This window comes from Arvicola amphibius, chromosome 6 (assembly GCF_903992535.2).
Source record: "Arvicola amphibius chromosome 6, mArvAmp1.2, whole genome shotgun sequence".
Lineage (NCBI taxonomy): Eukaryota > Metazoa > Chordata > Mammalia > Rodentia > Cricetidae > Arvicola > Arvicola amphibius.
The window spans coordinates 48,984,656-48,999,783 of NC_052052.2; the positions used below are offsets into that span (position 1 = coordinate 48,984,656).

The 15,128-nt window shown below is 41.1% G+C and overlaps 1 protein-coding gene across 5 annotated transcripts in view; it reads right to left on the reverse strand.

Annotated features, from left to right (window-relative positions):
* Patj (PATJ crumbs cell polarity complex component) overlaps positions 1 to 15,128 on the reverse strand; it is a 302,434-nt gene that overhangs the window by 97,684 nt on the left and 189,622 nt on the right. The gene's annotated exons all lie outside the window — the stretch shown is intronic.

A 15,128-nucleotide genomic window follows, 5' to 3' on the forward strand; every position in this document is an offset into this window, starting at 1 on the left:
ACCGCTCTAGGTCCCACTCATGTTTGCAGTGCTGTGCTCTTTGGACTGGAGGGATTCCCGGCCCCCTCATTTGTCTTCAGACTTTGTTCTGCGAATGAAGGATGTCAAGCTATCTATAGAGGCCCTGCATGGCAGACTCTGAGGAGCAGTGATGGATGGGGAGAGAGGAGCTCTGGAAAGATGATTCCTGTGGTTATGTGAATGCTGCCTGCCATCTCAAATGAGCAGTGCAGGGAGGAGCTAGCATCTAATCAGATGGGGACAGGAACACAACCACGGCTAAAATGCCACCTCTGATTATGTGGCTCATTTCTGTGTTGCCAGCGGACAGTAGGCAGTGCTCTGTGGGGGAGAACGACTGTCATCCATTAGTCACCCATCATGCGGGATCAATATAATTAAGCTAGAATTTACTCGTGAAGCTTTATCTTTCACAAATAAAAGCATGAAAACTCACAAACATTATCAAATGTTATGTGACTAAAAATCACATAATATGTTAAGTAATGTGCTTAACATGTGAAAGCTGGTGATGTAGTTCAATGCTAGAACGTTTGTTAACCATATGTGAGGGCCTGAGCTCGATCCTAGCAGTAATAAAGGAAAAATAAACGCAAGGCCCCATATGTCTTTCCACATAGAAAGGTGATTTATCTGACTTGGCAGCTGGGTAACAAGTCCACTGGTCCATGTCATTCCTACTTCAGACTTCAGTCATAGTCATGTCCCTACGTCCTTGAAAGGCCTGTCTTTAGCCAATTTATAAAACCTACCATACTTCTCAGTATGATTCAATAACCTCAACAAGATGACTGGCTCCTCTAACAAGAGCCACGTTTACCTTTATTACACTGACATATCCGGCTGGGGTCTGCTCCTGAGCTCACCATCTGCACATTGTCTAACTCCCCACTTTAAGGGTCTCTACCGCATGTCTGACAAGCATCGTGAGAAAAACAGAGCTCAGTCTTCCACTCAGTCTCCAGAACGCTCCGTAGCTGATTCTCACCTGAGTGCTCATGAAGACTTGCCCTCCTGTTCAACCAGGAACTAAGAGCCTTTGAAAATTTGGTCTGCCAGTACACGTTGATCATATCGGGCCCCACAATTCTCTCATCCCTTTCACCACTGAACCTGCTCTTCCTCCCTCTAAGCCCCTTTCCTACTTTCATACCTACTTGTGTGTGTCCAACTACATTTAATTAAAATTAAGATCACTTGCATGAACACAGGTGGCGAGCTGAGTCTTTCTAGAAAAAACCTCATCTCTCAGTGGTAAATCCATTCCATGATCAAGTCTTGTGACTCTATGTTCAAAATACATATTCAATCTCTTCACTGCTTCCCAGCCTACCCTATGTGCTGGCCACCACCATTTTCTCACCCCGACCAAAGAAAGATTTTTATTTGATTTTCTGTCTCTATGTTTCTTAGCATCTTCACTGAAGTCTATTCTTCACCCAGCAAAGTTATGATGGTTTTAATCGATAAGCCTGACTATATTAATCACCACCCTTGCCTCTCCTCTTTGTTATCATCTTCTGTTTGGACACAGGGTTTTATGTAGCTCAGGCTGACCTCAAACTTCCTACACAGAGGATGACTATGAACTTCTAACTTTCTTACATAATGTTACACTTCTCTTCTGGCTTCAAATCATCTTGCAGCTTCTTTTTAAAGAGGCAGTCTAGTGTGTTACTCCTGGGAGCAACCTACCTCTAGCTGTGGGGCTTTGGGGAATCATTTCTCAAAGTCTGTGTTTCTAGACTGTTAATGGAAGCAGACTGAACTATCAGAATCCTAAGATGGAGAATATTCTTTGGGAAATGAGGCTGAGTATAAGGAAATAAAGGAAATGAGGAGATGGCTTAATAAAATGCTTGCCATACAAGCGCGAGAACCTGAGTTCGGATCCCCAGTATCTAAGTAAAAGCTTGTGCCTGTAATCTGCTGGGAAAGTAGGGATAGGTGATCCCTGGAGCCCCATGTCCCTTTTGGATTGCCTAGTATTTGAACTAAATCAAAACAAGTGTGAGAAAAATCTACAACTATAAAGTGGTATAGAACATGGAGAATGTTTCTTTTTCTGATAGCATTACTGATGTCATGAACATACCACAATTATGTATGTAGAAGACTACAATCAAAGGAGTACAAGTATTCAGTAGTTGCTCAAACACAAAAAAAGCAGTCAGCTAACATGGAGTAAGTAATGGATTTTCCCAAAGGTAACTGCACTTCCCATTCAGTTTTTCCCATTGAATAATGCAACAGAGCTCAATGGAGCTGTGAGCAAAAAGCTAATGGGACACACCTGCTCCAGATGTGGAGCTCACAGGGCAGAGAGCACTAGGAAGTAACTAAGTAGATGGCTTTCCCTTTCTCTAAGACTACAAGCATGAAAACATGGCTGCACATATATTTTGAGGTCATGATTAATTGTCTCAGGACGGTTTAAATCAGGTAAGTTATCTCTTTAAAATTTAATGATTTTCTACAAATTAGTATGACTTCAAAGCCATTTAAAGTCCACTAATTTTTTTAACCTCACATAGTAGAAAACCTACAAGTACTCTTAATGGACAGAATAAGCTAGTCTTTTATAATCCACTTAGTAGTGAGTTCACATAGCCCCATCAAGTTGTAAAAAGTGGCATCATAGTGGCTTCAAAGAGGGAAGACACAGGAGAAGGAAAACGGAAGAAAAGGATTGGCACTGCAAACACGCAGTGGGCCAGGTGACGTCTGCGGAGACTTCAAGCCCTCAACAGTCTAAGATTCTCCTAAAGAACTAAGTCTGTTTGCTTTATAATCAAACTCTTAAACAATGGTGAAAGAGTCTGAGGCACCCATATGGGATACCACCTGGAGTTGCAGGTGTTTGTATTTTTATAATTATCCTAAGCACCGATAGAGAGAGAAGACTATGAAGTTCCACCACAGATGAGAGTTATTCCAGGGTACATTTCCCTGTGTGTACTGCAGTGACCCCAATCCCTGGGGACTGTGTTTGAAGACACCTATTGGATGCCTAAGGCCAAAGTAATGGACCCTACTGATACTCTGTTTTCATATGCACAGTGTTCTAGTTTCCTATGTGTTGCTATGATAAAAACACTCTGACCAAAAGAAATTATGGGAGGAAGGATTTATTTGGCTTACAATTAACAACACAGCTCATCATTTAGGGAGTCAGGGCAGGAACTCGAGCAGGAATTTGAAGAAGAAACCATGGAGAAATATTGTTTGCTGGCTCATGGTTAGCTAGTTAGCTTAGAAAGCTCAGGACCACAAGAGATGGTGCTGCCCACAGTGGACTATTAATTAAGAACTAAGACAATTGAAATTCTCTTCTCAGATGACTCTAGTTGTGTCAAAATGATAGTTAAAGGTGACTAGGACACATGGATATCTAGCATGGTTTTAGACACAATGAGAAATTAACACAACATAGGACAATAACAAGATAGTTATGTGAACAGGCTATCAGTTTAAAGAGCAAAGGCAAATGTTAATATTTGTAGACACTAACAACTGGGTAACTGAGACCGTGGCTAATGGGCCGGAAATGTCCCATCTCTGTACCTGCTGTGCCCTATGACAGTTGCTTGAGCTGTTCTTTCTCCTGCTATAAACATAGGGACAGCATCTTATTTCTTTGAAACCCCAGCTGACAGCAGACCACTTAGCAAGAGAGTATGCGCACTACAATGTCTACAGCATGAGGACCTTAGAAAGGACGAAATGGAAGGCAGTGTGATCAAGCTAAGTCCTGTGCTTTCTAACCTGCTTCCATGAGTCAATCACAACACGCTGCTTGCAGTCACTTCCCCACGGGAAGGACATTCCATGGTGTATGTCCAGCTCATAGGCAGCACCTGGATGGCACATCACATCCACACTAGATAACACAAACAGTCTGCCTCACTGAGTGTATGGAGCAGATAGGTACCTCCGGGGCAACCACATCCCAGAGTCTCAAATTTTAGAGCAGATACACAGAGCTCAGTAGTGTGTCACCAAGACACTACCAAAGGCAATCCTCCAGTTATTCCAGGGCTCACCAACGCCTCTGTGTGGACATCTGTAGAGATGCCCTGGTGCATCAGGACCACCACTTTATAAAGTACTGGGACAGAATCCAGGGCTTTGTGCACGCCAGGCAAGGACTTTACTAACAGAGCTACACCCCAAGCCCTTTTTCCTTTTAATTTAAGCTGGTTAGAGTTTAATTGGTTGAAGCTCAATGGTAGCGCTCATTTTAGTTTGAATATGTCCATATATCTGACACATGTTTACAATATGAATATAGAATGAATAGAACATGACGGCCGACCTGACGTCAGCAGTTAGCGAGGACACTGCAGCAAACAGAAAATCACAATTGTTGAGTTACTACCCTGGGCTTGTCAGTTTAGCTTTTCTCAATAGGATATTAAGAATACTACTAATTCCGTCTTCCATTTGTAGAATATATTTATAGCAAAATATACTTTGGATCCTGATTTAAATTCCCTTCTGTTAAAAAAAAATAATACACTCATGGGGCTGGGAAGACAGCTCAGCGGGTAAGAGTACTTGCTGCTCTACAAGTATAAAGGCCTGAGTTCAAATCCCCAGCAGTCACACAAAAAGCTGGGGATGGCTGCGCATGCTTGTAACCCTAACATTGAGGAGCAGAGAATTCCATGAGCTTACTGGCCAGCCAGCCAGCATAGCTCAAAGAAAGCTTCCAGTTTATTGAAAACCCTGTCTTAAGGCAACAGGATAGAGAATATCATTCTGTGTCGGGGAGTAGGGAGTAAGGTGACGTGACTCATGTGTGGTGTATATATGTGTACCTTCATGCTCACATGCAGAGCTAGAGCAACACACAAGCAAATACAAGCACCACACTCTCATCATGCCCACAGAGATACATCGGCGCTGGTGAAAACCACGCAGTATGGATTCAGCAGAATTCTGAGAAGGCTTCTGACGGGTCTGTGGATTTACCTAAACGGTCAGTTTATGTCATGTGACACAGCTGACTTCAGGATAAAGCGAGACTACCTGACTGTTCCTGAACTAATCATGAGAAACCTTCAAATAGAGAACCGTCAGGTCTCAGAAATGCAGTGCCCTGACCTCTTAATCCGAATGTTCCGTGAATTCCAGCCTGAAGGAAATTCTTCCTGGAACACCTTGAGCTCATGGTTGAGGATACAGGGAGGAGGAGGAGGGACTGGAACATCTTCATCTCAGAATTGAGGGGGCTGTCTGATGAGGAGGAGGAGGGACTGGGCACACCCCAAACTGAGCCACTAAGGAAACAACTTTAATAAGAAGGAGCTCACCAGAGAATCTCCCTCACAGACCACACACTCAAGACTCAAGACCTCTGATTTCTGCCTTGTGATTAGAAAGCCTACCTCCTCTGCCAGACCTCAGAACCTGGCCAGCAGGAGGGTGCTGTGAGCCACTGAATCTGTAGTGATGCAAAATATACAGAAAGAAAACTGTGGTATCTATCTATCTATCTATCTATCTATCTATCTATCTATCTATCTATCTACTTATCATTTTAAAGACAAGGTTTCATTACATAGCTTATGAGGGCTCAGACTCACTATGTGATCAGTTCGGCCTTAAACTCTAAATTTTTCTGCTTTAGCCTCTTGGGTATTGGAATAACAGGCATTGTCACCAACTTGGGAAACACGGTCAGCAGAAATAGCATCTGAGTGCTTACTACACCCTTTAATCCAGAATGTCTCCATGTTGTAGTTGCAATTTTCTTCATCTTCTCTTTATTTTACACGCACCTGAAGCAACCCACTAAGTTACTAAATCACAAGAGGGATGATTAAAAACCATGCTCTAGTTTCAGAACTTCCTCTCATAACCACTGTACTAAGAGTCCCACCAGAGCCCCAGAGCCCCAGATGTCATCTTCTCTCATAGGTTCCAATTAACTAGACTACCTTGGGGAAACTGCTATAGGGCCACAGTTTTCTCTTAAATCCATTCCACAAACATCCTAAGGGAAACACGCACATGGTTCCAAGCTTGTTCACTCTACCAACTGCAGTCTCCCTGAGCATCATATTTACACTGCCCATTTATATGGGTACAATGGCTAAAAAATGCTTTAAAGTGTTATTATTTTAAATAGTATGGGCAGGACAAACAGTAAGCAACACAGCAGAGCATGAGCACCTCGTGTACCTTGATCAGTTACAGGGCTGCTCCCAAGTTCCTCTGGTGTCCACTTCTCTTTCCCTGGCAAGTAACTAACTGTTCTTTTTCTACTTTGATGATTATGGAAGGACACACTGACAAGGAATGTCTAGACACTGACACTGCAAAGGATGCTCAGGTGAATGGAGAGGCCTGAAGTTTTGCTGAAGTATGATGGGGATATAACATGAAAAATCTTTTTTTTTTAATTTTTTCGAGACAGGGTTTCTCTGTAGCTTTTGGAGCCTGTCCTGGAACTAGCTCTTGTAGACCAGGCTGGCCTCGAACTCACAAAGATCCACCTGCCTCTGCCTCCCAAGTGCTGGGATTAAAGGCGTGCGCCACCACCGCCTGGCTGAAAAAAATAAATCTTTTGTCATTAAAAATTAACTTGCAACTCCAGTTGCAGGGGAACTAAAATCTTCTGGCTTCTGCAGGCTTAGGCATGCATGTGGTATATAGACATATATGCAGTTAAAATACCCATACACACAAAATAAGATAAAATTATTAATATTCCTAGCACGTACGTGTGTGAATACTGTGTATGTGCACGTGGGAGGCTAGAGCACAACTGAGGAGCTGGCGCTATCTTGTGTCGTTCTGTCGCTCTGGAGATTGAACTCTTGTCATCAGACCTGTGTGTCGTTCTGTCGCTCTGGAGATTGAACTCATGTCATCAGACCTGTGTGTCGTTCTGTGAGCTCTGGAGATTGAACTCTTGTCATCAGACCTGTGTGTCGTTCTGTCGCTCTGGAGATTGAACTCTTGTCATCAGACCTGTGTGTCGTTCTGTCGCTCTGGAGATTGAACTCATGTCATCAGACCTGTGTGTCGTTCTGTGAGCTCTGGAGATTGAACTCATGTCATCAGACCTGTGTGTCGTTCTGTGAGCTCTGGAGATTGAACTCATGTCATCAGACCTGTGTGTCGTTCTGTCGCTCTGGAGATTGAACTCTTGTCATCAGACCTGTGTGTCGTTCTGTCGCTCTGGAGATTGAACTCTTGTCATCAGACCTGTGTGTCGTTCTGTCTCTCTGGAGATTGAACTCATGTCATCAGACCTGTGTGTCGTTCTGTGAGCTCTGGAGATTGAACTCTTGTCATCAGACCTGTGTGTCATTCTGTGAGCTCTGGAGATTGAACTCTTGTCATCAGACCTGTGTGTCGTTCTGTGAGCTCTGGAGATTGAACTCTTGTCATCAGACCTGTGTGTCGTTCTGTGAGCTCTGGAGATTGAACTCATGTCATCAGACCTGTGTGGCAACTACCTTTTTTTTCTTTGATTACTTTTGTTGCTATGTTTGATAGAAGCATGGCTGATTTTATCCTGAGACAAACATGCTGTATATAATTTTATAAAAGAAAAATTTTTTTAAAAAATCATTCTTATAACTTATTCATAATATTTAAAAAATAGAAATACTTACATACAGAAAAATGGACCAACAAACTTTCGAACATCCACAGAATGGAACATTACTCAGCAATTAAAGGAACAAATTTTGATGACTACAACTGACCTGGACCAGCACTCATCAGTGACAGGGTCCTAAGTGGAAGGGCCAGGAGATGAGAACATAAAGGGGAAGATAAGAAAGCTGGGGTCACCAGGTGGTGGTGGTGCACGCCTTTAATCCCAGTACTTGGGAGGCAGAGGCAGGCAGATCTCTGTGAGTTCAAGGCCAACCTGGTCTACAAGAGCTAGTTCCAGGACAGGCTCTAATGCTACAGAAAAACCCTGTCTTGAAAAACAAAACAAAAAATACCAACCAACCAAAACAAAACAAAACAACAACAACAACAAAAAAAAACAAGGAAAGCTGGGGTCAGGAGGTCTTACACAAGCTGAGGGCTCACACAAGAAAGCATATTAAAAAGTATAGTATCTTATATATGATTTCCAGGGGAGAAATGGGACAGAGTCAGTGGAAAGATATCAAACAATGGGATGACGTTAGCAGGAAGCTAATCAAGCAATGTTGCATCCGGGTACACAGGATTTATCACGGTGTCACAGACCATGTGAACAGTAGCCTTGGGGCTGAAAACTCCAGACTCTTCAGAAGAAAATGCCAAGTTACCAAGAACCAAGTCCTTACATCCTTTGAGGTTCAAGCCCCAGGCTCTCTTGTTCTCTGCTTGCTCTGGTCCCTGCCTCTGGTCAATGGATTCAGTTTTGAAGGGATCCAGGTATATTTTGGGTATGGATAATATTAAAATATTGTTTTATGTTGTTTTACTTTATTAAAAAGCAGGCTCTAAAGTGGATTATGGCCCTCCCTCTCCTGACTCAAACATGCTTGTTTAAAAGTTTCCCCCTAAAACTCTCTCCTGAGTCAGCCAGTTATCTGACTCTGAGACAAACAGAGGGAGAGCAAAACAGAACAGCCCAAGAGATGTAAAGTGTTTTAAAACAGCTGAAAAGGAAATAGTTGCCAACAGGAGTCACTGCTGCTCATCTCATACTCCTTCTTGGCTTTATTAACTCTCTAAAGCTTTTGATGAAGTATAAACTTTATCTTAAGATTTGGAAGACTATTGTGTAAACTTTCTGTACCTCAAGATTTGTAATTTTAGTGGGTATGGCTAAACATCTGTAAATTCATAACAAAAAGTTAGTTTAAAACTTGTAATAAGGGCCTGGAGAGATGGCTCGGAGATTAGGAGCACAGTGTGTCCTTCCAGAGGACCTGGGTTCAATTCCTACTACATATATATATATATATATATATATATACACACACACATATATATATATATAAATATAAATATATAATATATATATTTTCCTTAGGGCTCACCTTATTACTTAGCTTCTCTAGGATCAAGAACTATAGGCTCAATATCCTTTGTTTATAGCTAGTATCCACTTATGAGTGAGTACATACCATATTCATCTTTTTGGGTCTGGGTTACCTCACTCAGGATAGTGTTTTCTAATTCCATATATTTGCATGCAAAATTCAAGATGGCATTGTTTTTACTGCTGAGTAGTATTCTAATGTGTAAATGTGCCACGTTTTCTTTATCCATTCTGTGGTTGAGGGGCATCTAGGTTGTTTCCAGGTTCTGGCTATTACAAATAATGCTGCTATGAACATAGTTGAACAAATGTCCTTGTAGTATGATTGAGCATCCTTTGGGTATATGCCCAAGAGTGCTGGATCTTGAGGTAGGTTGATTCCCACTTTTCTGAGAAACCACCATACTGATTTTCAAAGTGGAAGTTTGCATACCCACCACCAATGGAGGCGTCCCTTTACTCGACATCCTCTCCAGCATAAGCTATCATTGGTGTTTCCGATCTTAGCCATTCTGGGTGGAATGTTCTATAGATGTCTTTTAAGTCCATTTGATTCATGACATCTGTTAGTTCTTTTATTTCTGTTAAGTTTCTGTCTGGCTGACCTGTCCATTGGCGAGAGTGGAGTGTTGAAGTCTCCTACTATTAGTGTGTGGGGTTTGATGTGCCATTGAAGTTTTAGTAATGCTTCTTTTTACATATGTGGGTGCTATTGTGGGGCATAGATGTTCATGACTGAGACTACATCTTGATGGATTATTCCTGTTATGAGTATAAAGTGTCCTTCTCCATCTCTTCTGATTGATTTTAGTTTGAAATCTATTTTGTTAGATATTAGGATAACTACACCCGCTTGTTTTTGATGTGGGATTCCCTTCTGTATGCTGTGAATATGACTGGTTAATAAAGAAAGCTGGCTTGAGCCTATGGCAGGGAGGAGCAGAGGTAGGCGGGAAGGAACTGAATGCTGGGAAAGAAGGGTGGAAAAAAAAATAAAATAAAATAAAAAAAAAAAAAGAAGGGTGGAGTAAGGAAAAGCCATGTAGCCCTTGCTGGAGACAGATGCCAGACGGAACTTTGCTGGTAAGCCACTGCCACATGGCGATACACAGATTAATGGAGATAGGTAAAATTAATATGTAAGAGTTAGCCAATAAGAAGCTAGAGCTAATGGGCCAAGCAGTGATTTAAATAATATTGTTTCTGTGTTATTATTTTGGGGCTCTGAGCAGCCAGAGACCAACAAGTGGCCCCTCCTACTACGTTTCTTGGGTCCATTTGATTAGAAAACCTTTTCCCAACCGTTTACTCTGAGGTAGTATCTGTCTTTGAGGTTGAGGTATATTTCTTGTATACAGCAGAAGGATGGGCTCTCTCTTTCCCGTAGTATTGGGACTCCTTCCACTGCCCCAACTGCCAGGTGTAGCATGAATTCTAATTGTTCTTAATAAAATCCCAGAGTCAGATATTAGGGGGTGAAAGCTGAGAGTTCAGAGAAGCAGCACTGCCAGCAACTAGAGAGACCTTTTACCTCTACCAAATCCTCAGACTGTGTCCTTTGACTGCATCCTCAGACTGCTGCCTTTGAATGCATCCTCAGACTGCGTCCTCTGACTGAATCCTCAGACTGACTGCTTCAGACTGCAATGAGGCCCTGTCTCCTCCTGCCTTCTATTCCTCTCTCTGCCCAACCATATCACTCCTGTCTCTGCCTCCCTAGGCTGGGATAAAAGGCATGGGATCAAGTGCTGGGATCACCTTTGTGTGAGTTCTGTTTCTAATATAGACTGGACCAATTTCATGTAACCCTGGGTGGACTTGAACTAACAGAAATTTGTCTGTCTCTGTCTGTCAAGTCCTGGGATTAAAGGTGTGTACTACCACTGCCTCCCAGATAATCAATAAAAAATAATTTAAAAAAATCAGAGGGTTATAAAACTTGCAGAAAGGGTTTCTCAACATAGGTACTACGATCTGATTGAATGGCTTACTTCATAGTCACCAGGTTTTAACTGAGTGAAGCAGGTTTATCTTTTTTTTTTCTGTTTCACTGATTCATCCTAATGCTTATATGTTGCACCTCTTTGTATTCCCCCCCCCCCCCAGGCAATCTAAAAAAAAAAAAAAAACCAAAACAACAAAACACTATAGATACCAGAGGCCCTAAAATTAAACTCCCCAGATTAAGTCATTCTCCTAGAACCAGTGGGAATGTAGTGGGCTACTAAACTATAGCTATGCCATCTAAACTATCTTGGGAAAACTGGTCCCTGGTTACTTAGACCAGTCACACATCTGTATAGAATGTGTCCCTGACCTAAGGGTTATGAAAACTATTTGTTGATCATCCAGAAATGGGAAGCCCTTTTGTCTTGGTCTATGTCCTTCCCCAAATGCATCTGCCAACTAAAATCCTCTCCTGTTGCTTTCTGGACAATACTATAGGCCCTTGTATCATAAACTGTGTACTTACATATATAAAAAGGACAGTCAACACGTTGTTATTAACGTTTAGCCCTATCCATGATTGATTCATAGGAGTGAGAGCCAGTGGGGAATGCAGCAGCTAAGGGCTCCATCTTAGGTCTGATGCCATCCCTTTGAACAACCTGAGGCTGTTAAGATAAAACCAGGAATCCCAGGAATGCAAGACCCATTCTGTTCCCTCACACCTGTGGAAGTGCACTTCCACAACAATAAATTGTGCCCTTTACCTTTAAAGGTGGCCCCCCATTTCAGCTGGGCCTTAGCCCCAAATCCAACCAGAGAACCCAGAATAGCTGCAGCTTAAATAAAAATTTGGCTGATTACAACTGGACAGAGTTGGTGGCATTTTGGTACTTTTTAACTTTGAAACATAAGCACAACATTTTGTGATATTGAGTGACAGCCACTTAAACTTCCAGGTCTTAGGTCCTCATTACCATTAATATATTTAGCTGTTATCTGAGGCACCAATCTTAATGATTTCATTCTAAAGGTTATGTTCTTCTTTCTTCTCATTCCATGAACCTCTCTTAATCCACTTGTCAGTTGCATGAACTGACAAGAGAGTCCATACTGGTTTTCTTAATTTGTATCTGGAATAATCCAAACCACTCCCTCTCACCAGGACCAGAATAAGTCAAAGACTTACCGCCATCTGTGCTGTTCTGCTTACTATACAGGCACCTATTCACATTCTTAACTTTTAACTGCATGGCTTTACAAAAAATGTACACAGTAGGTATTTATATTCTTAGGAGGATCAGTGAGCCCATAGCAATAATTTCTGAATGAGGAAAAATAAAAATAGACATCTCATGGGTGAGGGTGGGTATGTTTGTAAAACGTTATCATTTCTCTTTGGTCAATCTGATATGTCTCTAAAGAGTATGTTCATTTCTTTTAAAAGTAAAAGTGTGCTCTCTGTTATAATTTATAGAAAATTTTGAGCTTACTTCTAAGTTGCCGAAACAACTTTGATAGAGAACACTATTGAAGGTTTTTCATACATCAAAACTTACCACAAAGACACAGCAACCACCAAGAGAATGGGATGAAAAGCCCAGAAATAAACCCTTTTGTATGTGACTGAAAGTCTCTCAGGACAGCAAAGGTACTCAATGTGGAAAATGATGGTCTCTCAACAGAGCTACAGAATACAGACAGCCACATGCACAGAATGACACTGGATCCTTCCTTTGTGGCCTAGGTCAAAATTAACTCAAAATGGATCAAAGACCTAAATACAGGAGCTAAAATTGTAGGAAAAAAAAAAAACACTTTTGGAAGAAAACACAGAGGGGGAAGTTTTACAACATTGAATGGCTAAGGCAAAGCAGACAAACAGGATTATATCAACACCATTGTTTCCATCTAATGCAATCGAAAGAGTGAAAAGGTGGGAGAAAATATTTGCAAATCATCAGTCTAAATGGTTAATATCTAGAGTATATATAGACTCCTATAACCAAGCAACAATAGCAAAATAAACAACCTGATTAGAAAAATTGGCATTAGATACCGTGCTGGTTAGTTTTATGTCAGTTAAACACAGGATAGAGTCATCTCAAAAGAGGGAACTTTAATTGAGAAATATCTCTCCATAAGATCTAGCTATAGGACATTATCTTAATTACTGGTTGGTGGGGGAGGGCCCAGCACATTTTGGGCAGTGCCACCCCTGGGCTGGTGGTCCTGGATTTTATAAGAAAGCAGTCTGAGCAAGCCAGTAAGCAGCACTCCATAGCCTGTGCATCAGCTCCTGCCTCCAGGTTTTTGCCTTGTTTGAGCTCCTGTCCCGATTTCTTTCAGTGATAAATGGTGTTAAGTGTAGTGGAAGTGTAAACCAAGCAAACCCTTTCATCTCTAAGTTGCTTTGGGTCATGGTGTTTCATCACAATAGCAACTTAAGTAAGACAAATGTGAGCATTTCTCCAAAGAAGGTATGAATAGCAAAAGCACATGAAACGTGCTCAATGTACTGATCATCAGGAAATGCAAATCAAAATCATGAGGGGGTGCCCCCTCGAAGTCACTAGGATAAAAACAAAACAGAAAATAAATTATGTAAGGTGGAAAGGAATTGGAATCACCGTGCATTATTGTTGGACTGGAAAACGGTGAAGCTTTTATAGAAACAGAATGATTATTCCTCAAAAGGTCAAGACAGAAGAAAGGGGTGACTCAGCAACTGTACTTTTAGGCCTACACTGAAGAGAAATCAGGTCTCAGAGCAGGTACTGCAAAACTCCAAATTGGACCAACAGGATGCAAAAGAAAGTGATTGCCAAGACAAGGTAGTCTTGGAAAAGTCCCTGCTTTCTCAAAGATGTTTGTCAGATACACTAGGCCTATAGGTTAAACTGGATGCCCAATGCTACAGAATAACTTTGATTGACTAATCAGGCAGCCAGGTGTCCCTGCTGTTAGGTAATATAGCACCCTTCTTGGGTCTTTGATGGAGTTAAAGACTAAATAATTACACTTAAAGTTTTGCTTAGTTATGATAAAATTAAATTAGGTATAAAACCTTAGACTCACGAAAATAAGACAAATAATAGAATATTTTCTCTAAATTTGCCAAATACAAATGGACTGAATATTGTAACTGTATTTCTTACATGATAACTGTTTTTGTTATATATAATTTTATTATGTTAAAGTTGAAACCTTCCTTTTTTAATTAGACAAAACAGGGAAAATACTGTTGAATAATTCTTCTGTACACTGAAAATGTATTGCTCTCATTGTTAATAAAAAAAACTGGCCTATAGCTAGGCAGGATTTTGGAGTCAGAGAGAATGCTAGGTAGAAGAAGGACAGAATCTGAGACTTGTGAGTCAGACATGGAAGAAGCAACATGGGAAGTTCATAGATGAGGTAAAGGAACCTTGGGAAAGCACATAGATTAATAGAAATTGGTTTATTTAAGTTGTAAGAGCCGGCAGGGGGGAAGGTTTGGACAGAGTAATTACCACAAAGAATATCAGTTCTGGAGATGAATAAAGATGGTTGTAGAGCAATATGAATGTATTTAATGTCAGTGAACTGATCGATAGGACCACCAGTTCAATGTTCTGTATATATGACCACAACTTAAAAGCATTAACAAGAAAAAAGGTGAGGTGTGTGAAAAGTAATAATAGTCGGTCTATTTGGAATATCACTGGAAATCACTGCTGCTGTCAGGACTGCTCTGTGTCCACCCGTGTGAAATATAATTTGCCAATCTATAGGCCTGAATGCTACATGCTGCCAGCAAAATAACATTGTACCAAGAGCAGAAGTTATGTGCCTGAATTGCACAGCAAGTTCATGTAAATTCATTTGCAACTTCATCTAATAAAATTGCAACCTAGTTGGTGCCCAACACGTTGTCCAGGTGTACATACGTCTCAAGCAGACTGAATAAAGGAGAATTAATGAGGTTTGAATGTTACTCTTTGACGGTACTTTTTAAGACAGAAAAAAATAAATTTCACACTTGCTGCAGTAACTGGACCTTGACATTTGAATTAGCATTAAGTCAGAAAACTTCATGTCAATGACACGGAAGTAACATGGAAAACATGAATTAGCATTTAGTCAGGAAAACTCCATGCCAACAACACAGGAGTAA